The following is an 11,730-nucleotide window of genomic DNA, read 5'->3' on the forward strand; positions in this document are numbered from 1 at the left end:
TGGCTCTTCAGTTTCCTCTTCTGTGGAAATTGAATAATATACTCACTTCACTGGTTCATTACGAAATTGAGAAATATGAACTGAGTTTTATTCTCTATAGTAGTAGCATTATAGGAAAGTGTAGCACGTTTTCTCACTTGAGGGCTTGTCTTAGTTACTTTTTGAACAGCTGATACAAAATACCCAACACCCAAAGTAAAGGAGGAAGGGTTTATTTGGCTCACAGTCTGTGAAGATTTCAGTTCATAGATAGCTGGCTCCAAGGCAGGGAGGCATCGCAGAGGAGAAACTGTTCCTGGCAGGCAGAAGCAGCAAAGCAGCATCAAGCAAGTGATAATAGCAGCTGTCTTTCTGCCCCTCATATTCTATCCAGGCAGGTGGCTCTCACACCCAGAGTGGCACAGCCTTAATCCTAGCCTCACACCTCACATCAGTCCGGTCATCACACCCTCAATCCCAGCATCACGCACTCTGGATCCAGCCACCTCCAGAAAGCCCCAAGTATGACCACGTGAGGCTTTGGGGGGCCACTAGAAATATGCCACAATGGGACTGTTTATAGATAACTCAGGATCACAGAATGGCATTTTTTCCCCTACATGTTTGTTTTTCACATTTTAGGCCAAAGTTAGACTGAAATTGAGATTTCAAATTTTTGGGCTTTTTTTTATTAAAAAAATTTTTTGAGATAGGGCCTTGCTGTATAGTTTGGGCTGACCTTGAACTTACTATGTAGCCCAGGCTGCCTTCAAATTTGTGGCAACCTTTGTACCTGACCCTCCAGAGCTCTGAGATTACAGGACTGTGCCACCATACCTGGCTCTGAGCGGAAAATAAAAACTTCAGAACAACGTAAGGAGATCAGTGCATAAGCCTCATGTATCCACTTTGCTGCTTTGCTGCGTTTTGTCTTTTGAGACCTTTAGGACCTCCAGTTGGTCCAAGTGAATCTGCGTCTACACTGGGAGGGCCAGCACCCATCCATCAAAAGCCATGCTTTCATAAGGGACTGGTGCTGATACACCCGGTAGATGACCTGCGCCCGTCTGCAGTGGGAACAAGAGGGCAGACAGGAAAGACGGTTAAGGTATTCTTCCCAGGCAGGATGACACACACCCATAATTCCACCATTCAGGAGGCTGAGGCAGGGGAATCGCTGAGTTCGAGGTCAGCCTGGGCTCCATAGTGAGTACAAGGCAAAACTGGGCTACATCGTGAGAACCCATCTCAAAAAAAAAACAAAAACAAAAACAAAAAAAAGGAGGGTTAGACATTCTTTAGCTTGCATCCTCTTAGCTCGCACTTTTAGATTTAGTGGGGGGAAGCAAAGGAGGATAATGTCAGATCTTGAAGACCGTGATGAGAGAGTAGATCCTGAGGGTCCTCCAGGGTTTGGTCCCAGTCTGTGGCTCTGTCAAAGGAGGTAGGATGGTAGGAGGCGGGGCCTAGTGACAGGAAGTGACGGTATGGGGCGTGGTCTTGCTGGGGGTGTTAGGAGTTCCGCCCCTTTCTCCACTTCCGGAGGTAAGCAGCTTTTTTTCACCTTGCACTTCCTCCCTCATGGGCTTCCTCCACAGGCCCACAGCATAGTGTGCCAAGTGACCACAGACTGAAGCCTCTGAAACTGAGCCAAAGCAAACCTTTCTTCCTTCTTTTTTAAATTTTTTGAGACAGGGTCTTGCTATGTAGTCCAGGCTGGCCTCAAAATCATGGTGATCCTCCTGACTCAGCCTCCTGAGTTCTGGGATTACAAGTGTGTGCCACCATGCCAGGTCTTTCTTCCTTTTAAGTTGTTTGTCTCAGGTATTTTGACATAGTAACAAAGCTGGCTGATACTGTCTAAGCTTAAGTTTCTCAACAAGCACTAACTGGGCCCCTATCTGAGTCCTTTTGTGCAAGGACCAGAAGTAGGGACATATCTCTCAGTGTTCCTGAGAAGAGGCCTTGTTACCTGTAGACTGAGGTTCAATCTTAGCCCTGCTGCTTGACTGCTGGCTTTGGGCAAAAGGTGGTGTCGCTATGGAAGGCGTTATGATCCCACGGAGCCTCTTGCGCCAAGGCAGGGTGGCTTCTGGACGAGGTAGGGTCCATACTTGCACTCAGAGCTGAGGCTGGAACCTGGGGCTGTGCACACTCTGCCTCATGGAGCCGCATTTCAGCCTGGACAGCGCCCTACGTGGTGCTTTGTGGGTTTCTGCTGTTGCGAATATAAGAAATGACAGATGAGAGATAGAAAGAAAAAAACAGGCTGAGGACTTAGCTCAGTGGCGCCACACCTGCCTTGTGAGCGCAAGGTCCTGAGTTGGCCACCTGGTACCAAAAGAGAGGGAGGGGAAGAAGAGGGGAGGGAGAGAGAGGGAGAACACGTGCCCACGCTGAAAAAGGTAATGAAGAGCTCTGCGGGGCAGACATGAAACAGGTGCACAAGTGACAAACAGACCAGCAGCTCTGGGAAAGGGGCAGGCAGACACCAGGAGTTGGACTTCCGGGTGGTTGCAGACATGGCCAGGGGACAAAGACCAGCCCACAAGGACAGAGCCCCTAGCTCAGATGCCCTTTGTCCCCATTGTGCAGGCACACGTGTGTCTCCCACCTGGGAGATGCAGCTAAGGGACAGCGGCTTGAACGTACGCAGCTGTGTCACCTGGGAGGTGAGACACCAAGCCACACAGCGCCTGGGCTCCCACTTCCCCGCTGAGGCTGGAGAGCCTGGTATTGGGTGGGAGACTGGGCCACCAACAGGGGACTGAGTTCTGGCCTCGGAGCCTGAAGCACTAGATGGGAGGCAGCCAGGAAACACTAGAAAGGGGAGAGGTACAGCGGCAAGGTTTGGGGTGAAGAGGCAAGTGTGCGTACCCACATCCTCGGGTCTGTGAGGAAAGTCCATGGTGAGACACAGGAGCAGACACAATTACCAACCAAAGAAAGAGTCAGGTGTTTGGCACGACCCTGGGTTCTGTCCCCAGCACCCCCAAAGCAGAGAGAGAAAGAGGGACAGAGAAACAGACACAGAGAGATTCATTCTGGATAACATGAATCATATGGATAGATAGATTGTTAAATATAAAGATAGGTAGATAGCTAGACAACTTTTTAAAATTATGTCATTCAATATCTCCCTCCAATATTATATTTGCAAGATGGCACCTTCCTTTATCAATAGTTGATGGGGCCGTGTGTAGTGGCACATGTCTGTAATCTCAGCACTTGGGAGGCTGAAGCAGGAGGATCACTGTGAGTTCGAGACCAGCCTGGGCTATACAGTGAGTTCCAAATCAGTCTCAACTATGTAGTGAGACCCTATCTCAAAAAAAAAAAAAAAAAAAAAAGATGACCACCTCTAAAAATAGTCCTCAAAGGTACAGAAGGAACAATAGCATTTATTATTTTCATAAAAGGATGAAATTTTTTTTTTTTGAGACAGAGTCTCACTCTGTAGTTGAGAGTGACCTGGAACTCACTATGTAGCCCAGGCTGGTCTCGAACTCACAGCGATCCTCCTGCCTCAGCCTCCCTAGTGCTGGGATTACAGGAGTGCGCCACCATGCCCGGCATAGGATGAAATATTAAAATGAAATGAAAAAGTAGACATGAAAAAGGAGCTGATGTTGAACGTGCTGAGTGTTTGTGAAGGATTCAGAAGGAAGCCACTACTCTGGCTTGGTGGAAAGCTCGAGAGGGGACAGCGCACTGTGCTGCTCGCTGCCAGGTGTAGGTGGCACATGGCATGGGCTGGGCACAGCTTGGGGATGCAGGAGGCACCGGCTTGCAGTACAGGAAGGACAGTGACCTCTCACAGGGAGGCCAAGGGGCTTCCTGGAGGCCCACGAGTGTCCCCTGCACAATGCCGGCCCTTGATGTGCTCTGAGACTTGTGTTGGGTCCAGCAGCTATGTGTAGCTTCCTGTCTCTCCCTGGCTCTCCCTCTCCCTGCCTTCTTCTTTCCTGTCTTCATCCTCCCTCCCTTCCTTCTTGCAAGCTAGGGATGGTGCCCGGGGCCTCGCTGGCCGGGCAGCACCCTGTCTTGGTATATAAAATTGATTTTCATCTGGATCAGTGGACAAGCTGGGGTGATACGAGGATCTGTAGTAGTTCCCCGCCCCCCGGTTCTGGGGATCAGACTCAGGACCTTGTGCTTGGGCGGCAGGCGCAGCACCACTAAGCTAGATCCCTGGCCCTGTGGGATTAGTATTAATGGAGCTGTACTCTGTACAACTGCGTTCTGAGTGTTTTCTCGTTAACCTGGCATCAGCCCCGAAGTCAGTTATTTTTCCTTCTATTTGCAAATGAGGCCCACCCCAGCTCATCATTCTCGTGGAGAGGCGGAGTGGGCATGTGAGCTCCTCTGTGAGCTCCAGCTGCTTCCTTCTGCACACTTGGGAACAGGTTGCCACACGTACGTTGCTACCGCAGGGCCAAGGATGGAGCCTGGGATAAGGAGATGCTGGGTTAGCTTTGCTGAAAGGATGGAAATCCATCGGTCAAACCCAGACACTTCCTTCCACACAAGCAGGTGGAGCCTTGAAAAATGTGCTCTGAGACAGAAAACACTTGCTTCTTTGTTGCTGTGCTTTCTCCTTTTTTGGTACCGGGGATCGAACTCTGACCCTTGTGCTTGCAAGGTGGATGGAACCACTGAGCCAAGTCCCTGGCCCTACACATTCTTGTTTTATTTTATTTTATGTGGTACTGGGTTTTGCACTCCCCCACCTTTTTTATTAACTTATTTAATTTTTATTTTGAAACAGGGTCTTGCTAAGTCACTAAGTTGCTCTGTGCTGGGAGCAATGTGCTGTAAATCACCGTGGCCAGGCCTAACTGGCCTCCTCCCGTGGATGAGGAAGGGCCCCACAGTAGTGCAGGCGACAAGAGGGCACGGTGGAGCAAGGCCGGGCCAAAAAGATTACTGTCTTCCTCCGGGCCCCTTTGCCAGAAAGCCAAGCATGATGTCCTAAAGACCTTAGCTATTCTCCTGGCTCCGGTTATAGAGCAGCCCCCTTTACCTCTGTGACTACAAATAAATGTGCGCCCATTTGGTTGGTGGTTTTTGCCTCCCATCAGGAGTAAAAAGCCCCACCTGGCCCCACCTATACCTTATTATATCTCTTTGTCTGTCTGTCTTAATCTCTTACCATCACTCCATGAACCCTTCAGCCATGCGGGGGCCGTGGCAGCTCAAACTGGGTTGGAACTTGTGATCCTCCTGCCTCAGCCTCCCAAAGTGCTGGGGTGACAGGTGTGCACCACCACAACCAGCATTACAGGATCATTCTTCCTCTTCCTCCTCCTCCTCCTCCTCCTCTTCTTCCTCCTTAGTGCTGGGGATGGAACCAAACGCTAAGCAAATGCTCTACCCCTAAGCCACACTTCAGTCTCACCAAATCCCATTCACTCTCAGTCTGAAATACTTCTCAAACCCATTCACTTCCCCCTCCTCCACCCTCCAGCCCAGCACACCACATATTCACGCAGGAGGGCTGGGGTGCTCTTGCTTGGACAGAGCAATTGCCTGTCATGCCAGAAGCCATATGGTTCACCCCAGCATTGAAACACAGGGTGGCACAAAACCAGGGATGGGGGTTTAACTCAGTGGCAGAGCTTGAGTTTAACACACACAAAGCCCTGGATTCAGCTGAGTGTGGCAGTGCAGACCTAGCACTGGGGAGGCTGAGACAGGAGGATCACTGTGAGTTCAAGGCCAGTCTGGACTATACGTAGTGAGACCCTGTCTCAAAAAAATAATAAATCAATCCATAACCCTGAACCAAATTGTATTATTCCTTAAACTGTCCCCTTCATCCCGGAGTCGGTTCCTAAGTGGCCTGTATAGCTCATCCTCCCTCTGGCGGCTGGAAAGACTGTCTACTTGAGCGATCGTCAGCCTGCACTTCAGCAGTGACATGGCCAGTGATCAAGGAGAGGTGACACGGAATTGTTTCTAAATCGCAGAATCAGAGCAAAGATGTAACCGCCGGGAGATTTACCACGGAGTGACTTTCAGATGAGGCCGGGTGGGGTGAGAAGTCTCGCGGCGTTGTCACTTCGCTGTCTGGGGCCATGGATTCATCAAGCCCCCGGGGAGCCCGATTCCCACTCAGGGAGTAAACAAGGTGACCTCATGGTGACGCACCCCCCCAGGGGCGGTTTGCCTGCTGGCTGGAGGGGTGGCTGCGGTTGTCACTACTAATCGACTCTGCCTCGCCAGCCTGCCACTCCCCGGGGACTCAGTTTGTCTCAGACTCACTGCCCTCCAAGGGGCCTTCAGATTCTAGTTGCTGTCTGGGCAGTCAGTACCCACTGTCCACGCAGAGTCGCGGGAGGACAGCGCCCCTGCCCGGTTTTCTGCCCAGCAGCCCACGCCCAGCTCCCCGCGGAGGGGGGAGTGTCACGGTTTAAAACGGGCGCATGCGCATCTCTCTTGCATGGGTCTCTCATTGCACGCGTGCGCAAAGACAGGAGGCAGAGCCTCTGCGCGTAACCCGCATACACCGGACCCAGCCTGGTGACCTGGGCGAGTGATCCGGCCCTTGCACACCTCTGTTCCCTGTGAATGCAACAGCCTCTCCCGGGCGTTGGCAGAAGTGTTCCCCGCCTACTCAGAGCCGCTATGGGATTGCTATTTTTACTGCTGTGATTAGTATATATCATTTTCCATGGCAGGAAATGGGGTCTATTTGGTTTTGTTACCCAGAACCCTGGCTCTCTGTCAGGGCTTTAGCAGTGGCTGAGTGTGTGATTTCAGGAAAGTTATTTAACTTCTGAAAGCCTCAGTGTGTTCACATGAAGGACTGAATACTACTGACCTTAGAGAGTCGTTTTTTGTTTTTCTACAGAGTCTCACTGTATAGCCCAGGCTGGCCTTGAACTTGCGGTTATTCTCCTGCTTCAGCCTCCTCAGTGTTGGGATTCCAGGTGTGTGCCTGCACACTCAGGTGTCCCCCCAAATTGCACGTGTCAGAATTCAGTCCCCAGTTCACATGGTGATGTTATTTGGAGGGGGACACCCTTGGGGAAGGCATGAAAGTAGAAGCTGTAATTGTTTATATGGCAGAAAGAAAGACCCAGCCAGCACCTTGCTGTGGTGCCTGCTGTGGTGCAGTCAGAAGGCCCTCACCAGGACTTCCTGTCCTCCAGCTCCTCTGTTCTTCCCAGCCTGGGGTGTCTGGTTCACTCACTCCGAAGGACAGCACCTCCCAGAGAAGCCCTTCCTGAACCTCCTAGCCACAGCCTTCGACCTTCACTGCGTCCGGAGTCCCCCCACTTGTGGCTCTAATTTCTCCATGTCCACTACTGAAATACAGTCTTAGTATGGACAGGGACCTCATCTCCTTTGTGCAGCTCTGGTGGGGTTTTAGTTTTGCTTTGGTTTTGGTTCTTGAGAGTGTTTCTCGCTATGTATTCCAGGCTGGCCTTGAACACCTGGTGAGCCTCCTGCCTCAGCCTCCCCCTGCAGGGCTGGGATGACAGGTGTGTGCTACGATGCCCAGCTTTGTTCAACTCTGTCTGCTCAAGCACAGCCCTGACCAGAGTACCTGGCACCAAGTACACAGTGAGCAGCTGTAGAATGGTTCAAGGGCCAGGAGAGAGAGATGCCACAGAAGCCTGAGAGGGTTTTCTGTCACCCACGTGGCTCCATGAGCCTGCAGGCATCTGCACCCTGCCCCACTCCCATGCCAAGGAGTCTGAGTCCCCGGAGGGCACTGAGGGCACAGCTACCCACCCTGGAGCAGCCAGGTACGGCCGGGTTTAGCCTGATCTCAGCCAGAGGCCTCGACCATTGACATCAGGGTCTGGACCCATGAGAGCAGAGACTCAGCAAAGTCCAGCCTCGCAAATGCAGCAGGTGGCTCCGCGACTAAAGGAGCAATGGCGCCCATGCTAGAGAACTCTGGGGCTAAGCCCATGCCTGGGTCCATTTTTCATGAGATGAAATCCAGCTGGGGATTTAGCTCAGTGGCACCAAGCCTGCCTTGCGAGTGCAAGGTCCTGAGTTCGATCTCCAGTACCCCCTCCCAATGAAATCCCTGAGAATGGGTGCTTATAAAGACAAGAGGACTGTTTAACTCTCACTTTCAGAGGCTGGAAGCCCACACAACATGGCGCTGCCCCTGGGGAGGATCCCCATGACCACATCCCATCGTGACGGGTGGACATCCTGGTGGGGACCTGTGGGGACAGAGAGATCACGCAGATGGACATGGGGAGGGACTGGCCTCTGACCTCTTCAGTGCCGCCCCCCAAAACATATCCATACTGGCAGCCCAGCTTCCGGGGGTGGCCCGTTGTCCTCTGAGAGATTCATTCTCTGTTGTGAGGTGCAGCAGGACTCCCCCAGCTCAGGCAGGCCTGACTTGTCACAGGGTTGTGCTTGGTACTTACGGTGTTAGGCTTGGTGCTGGACAGGGGACCAACTCGCAGTCCAGGCAGGGTGTCCTGGATGCCTGCCCAGCATCGCAGGTACACAGAAGACTTCCTCTTGCTCTTCCTCAGAAGAGGTGTGAGAACCTGCAGCCTGGGCCTGGGATTGCCACGAAAGCAGAGTGTGGAGCTCTCAGATAAACTATGCCACACAGGAGGGAGAGCAAGGGAGGAAGTCACCAGGGCCTTGGTGACAGGCGGAGTCTTAGGAACAAGCCCACTGGAGCGGCTCTCTCCAAACCTCGGGTCCACAGAGCAGTATTTTCTCCCTGTGCTTGGCTGTGGTTTGTTCCCTCTCTCAGTCACTTTCCTCATTACTTTGGCTCACAGTCTGGACAGAGCTCAGTCCATGGTCCTTTGGCACCAAGGCAGGGCAGCCTGTCAGAGGGGCCCAGCGGAGGAGAGCTGCTCAGGGCATGGTGGACAGGAAACAGAGGGAGATGGGGTCACATGTAGCTATAAACTCAACAGTGGATTACTCCACCGAGGAGTGTCATGACCCTGTGATCCAGTCACCTCCCCTGACCCCACCTCTGAGCACATGAGGCTTTGGGGGGCATCTAGGCAGAAACCATAGGGTCCCCCAGAGTCCTTATGTGGCAGGCTTTGCCCTCATGAGGTGATGTTAGGAGGTAAGGTGATGTCAGGACCTGTCAGAGGCAGGGCTGGTGGGGTCCCTTGGAAAGAAGTAATGTAGTTCTTGCAGTGGGTGTGCCTCTCTGGCTTCCTCCCTAATGACACAGCATCTTCTTCTCCTGTATACTTGTGCCCGTCTGCCATACCTCCTCACCAGAACTGACCTGGGCCCGCCTCCGAAACTGACCTACATAAGCCTCTGCCTGACAGAATGCCCAGCCTCAGTTGTTTTGTTAGAGTAACAGAACATTGGCTTAAAATAAAGAGTCCTGCCCGGGCCAAAAATGAAGTAGAAATGACACATAAATATATGAAAAAGTGTTCAACATCACTGGTCATTCGAGAGATGCAAATTAAAGCAACACTGAGATTCCATCTCACTCCGGAAAGAATGGCTGCCATCAAGACATCAGCCAGTTGGGCCGGGGATTTAGCTCAGTGGTTCTGATGCCGGACTTGCAAGCACAAGTTCCTGAGTTCGATCCCCAATCCCTCCCCCTCCAAAAAATAGAGTTCTGACCAGCTGTGTCAGCCTGTGCATCTAGTGAGTCCGAGGTGAGCTGAGATCGATCTCGTAGATGCCTAGACTCTTAGACAGGATGGAGAAATAGGTGGGACTCTAAGACAAGAGACTTCCACCGCCGGAAGGAAGTGAGCAGTCCCAAGGTCAATCAGCTGCAGTCAGATGTGTGCGGGCTACATCCTGAGAGTTACTTTAGAGGGTTAGTCCCAAGCCAACAACACACTTGAGTCTGAAAAGTCCATCTTTGACATCTGCTTCTGTAGAGAGAGAACTTTTTCATTTTATTAATATTTTTAAATTTTAAATTTTATTAATTAATATTATTAAAAGGTCTCACTATGCAGTCCAGGCTGGACTTGAACTCACTACATAACCCAGGCTGGGTTTGAACTCATGGCGATCCTCCTGCCTCCACCTCTTGAGTGGAGGGACAACCGCGTGCACCACCACAGCCGGCTTGAGAAAGCTTTTCAGAAACAGACACTCACTCGGACACACGCAAGACACTGGGATAGTCTGATACCCAAACAGCCGCGGTCCTGGTGGTTACCGCCAACTCTCCGGAGGCCAGCAGGGAAGAGGATTTTGTTTCGGATCCGAATGTTCCGCATCTGTTTTGGGTTGTGCATTGTGTGTAGGTATTTATTCCTTGATTCACAGTAAATTCCCATGTTATGGAATTGATTTGTGACGAACAGAACTGTAAATAAAAACAAGTGTGTGGCTGAAAGAGGAAAAAAAAAAAGGAAAGAAAGAAAAGCCCCAGATCTGTCAGCTGCTCCTTACCAGTTCCAGGGAACACGGGCTGATCCCGCTGCCACCCTCCCATGCGGGCTGGAGCTGCGCAAAGTTCAAGGGCTCCTTCAGGAGCCCTAATCATTAGGGAGCAGAGGAAGCAGACTTGGAACACAGCCTTCCAGCTTCTAGCTCTGCCGTCCTGGAGGGTGGGCTTTGGAGACCGACTCAGGTTCGAGTCGAGTCCTCCGCCCACTGGCTGTGTGACCCGGAAGTAATTCCGGACGTCGCAGCCCCTGCACAAGTGCAATCAAGTCGCTTCTTGAGGTCCAGACAGTAGGTCAGAAGATGACATACAGATAAAGGGCCCGGGCACTGCACTCCCTGAAACCCCCACCTCTCGAATTGTGGCAGCAGGATGCTTGGAGGAGGGATTGAATCTTGAGTTCACCCCTTCACTAGCTAATGCCTTGTAGCTCCCATTGGAAACTCTCAAAAATATCCATCCTTTTTCTTTCTCTGTTGTTACCGCTGCCTATAAGCATACAAGAAGCATCAATAATGTTAAAATGAGACGTCTTCATTGTTTGGGGATAATGATCATGGGATTGTCTATCTCCTTTAGAGAAATGTCTACTCAAATCCATTGCCCATTCTTAAATGCAGTTGCTTTTTGTTGTCCTTGATACTTTTCCCCCACAGGCCCAAAGCAACAGGGCCAAGCATCCACAGACTGAAACCTTGAAGGTTATGAGCTAGATATGTCTTTCTCCTTATGAACTGATTATTTCGGGAATTTTGTCACAGAGTCAGAAAGGCTGATACAAGATTCCAAGAGCAGTGGATGTGATCTTGATCTTGTACAAAAACTTGTATATGCATGATCCTGTGCAAATCCGTCTTGTGCAAGTTCTTTAGCAGCTTTCTTTGCAATGGCCCCAAACTAAAACTAGTCCGACATCTCTCAACACACAAGCGGTTCAAAAACTTCGGCCCGTCCACACCACAAGCAGGAGTGCACTATTGCTGATGTAATAATTTAGATGAATACTTTAGAAAACTGAAAGAAGGGAGCCAGGCCCAAATGATTACTCACACAGAGGAGGACTCTTATTGGTGTAACATTTTCAGATGGGGAAATTTTAGAAGTGAGGAATGGGTTGGTGTTTGCCAAGGACCAGGGATGGAGTGAAAGGCCTCAGTGGGAGTGAAGGGGAAACAGTTCCAGAAAGCAGCATAAGGGATCTGTGCAGTGAGGGCAATGCTGTGTCATGAGTTGGAGGTGGAGCCAACACATCAAATGCTACAGAACCAGGTACTCGCAGTCCGAATGTTTGTGCCCCCAAGGTAAAGGTATTAAAGACATGGAGCTGTTAGGAGTTGATTGAGAAACCTCAAGAATGGAATTATGTCCCTTCA

General features: G+C 51.0%; 1 long non-coding RNA gene across 1 annotated transcript; it reads right to left on the reverse strand.

Moving 5' to 3' along the window:
• Nucleotides 1-258: 258 nt before the first annotated feature.
• Nucleotides 259-5,247, reverse strand: LOC104867158. The gene is made up of 3 exons (XR_781696.2): nt 5,132-5,247; nt 1,952-2,197; nt 259-1,046 (listed from the first exon to the last, which is right to left on the reverse strand). It is a non-coding gene; the product is annotated as an uncharacterized LOC104867158 (long non-coding RNA).
• Between the last annotated feature and the right edge of the window lie 6,483 nt (nt 5,248-11,730).

Source organism: Fukomys damarensis, unplaced genomic scaffold (genome assembly GCF_012274545.1).
Source record: "Fukomys damarensis isolate Sample0158 unplaced genomic scaffold, DMR_v1.0_HiC HiC_scaffold_37, whole genome shotgun sequence".
NCBI classification, from domain to species: domain Eukaryota; kingdom Metazoa; phylum Chordata; class Mammalia; order Rodentia; family Bathyergidae; genus Fukomys; species Fukomys damarensis.